Raw genomic sequence first — 1080 nt, forward strand, 5'->3', positions numbered from 1 at the left:
AGACAGGGGAATAGCATGGGATCTAAAATTGATGGTGAGGAGGGTGTAGCGTCCCTGGTCATGTGCGATCAGTTGAAATGTATCTAAGAGGAATTACTGAGAGGTGAATCATGGGTAAACATGATGGTGGGACAGGAGGAAAGGAAAAGGATAAAACAAGAAAGTAAAAATTATATATATATAGGTATAAGTATAGGTATGTATATATGTAAATATATAGACATAGGTGTGTTTGTCTATGTGTGTGGAAGCAGATGGATTTTGGGCCTCTACTTAAATCTCACCTTAGTATAAGAACAGTTTGCTGTAATAATGTGGCAATGTATGATACTAACCTTCCCAACACAATTGCTGAAGACAAAATGAGTACATAAGCAAACATGGTGAAGAAAGCTGATGGTGCCTGGCTATTAGATATAGAGTCTGGAGTCTTAATGGCTTGAAGTTCACACCAGCCTGTGTGATCATGGGGTGTCATTGGAAATAGGTATCAGAAGTTCAAAAACAAGCAATCAAATTGACACGAAGGAGCCTAGACAAAGTGGAAACCCAAAACCCACCTGTAAAACAATTGGTCAGTCCCACACAGAAGGGCCACGTGGAAGGGATGATATATCTAGGATGCAGTATAGCACTGACGAAACACATAGCTACCCTCTAGTTCTTTAATATTTCCTCCCCTTACTATTAGTTTTTGGTCTTTTACCTCACTAATCTTGTTAGACCTTTGTATGTTCATTTGTATAATTAATATTGTTTGATGCATGAAATCCAAGATAGGGTAACCCTTCAGAAATAGTAATGGGAGTAATGATTCCCTGAGGGTACGTGAAGAGAGGCAGGGGGAGCGGAGAAGGGGAATCAGATAGCAAAGATTACTGTATAACCAACCCCACTCAAGGGGATTGGATAATAGAATTGTAGTTGAATGGATACATTTGGATGGTGTAAATACAGCATAATAATAATATATCATAGAAAATATGGGGTCCTAGGGGATAGGGGAGGGGAGGGAGGGAATAATGGGGAGCTGATATCAAAAAGTTCAAGAAAAAGGGAAAGGTTTTGAAACTGATGGTG

This window comes from Tenrec ecaudatus, chromosome 17, assembly GCF_050624435.1.
Source record: "Tenrec ecaudatus isolate mTenEca1 chromosome 17, mTenEca1.hap1, whole genome shotgun sequence".
In the NCBI taxonomy this organism is placed as follows: Eukaryota; Metazoa; Chordata; class Mammalia; order Afrosoricida; family Tenrecidae; genus Tenrec; species Tenrec ecaudatus.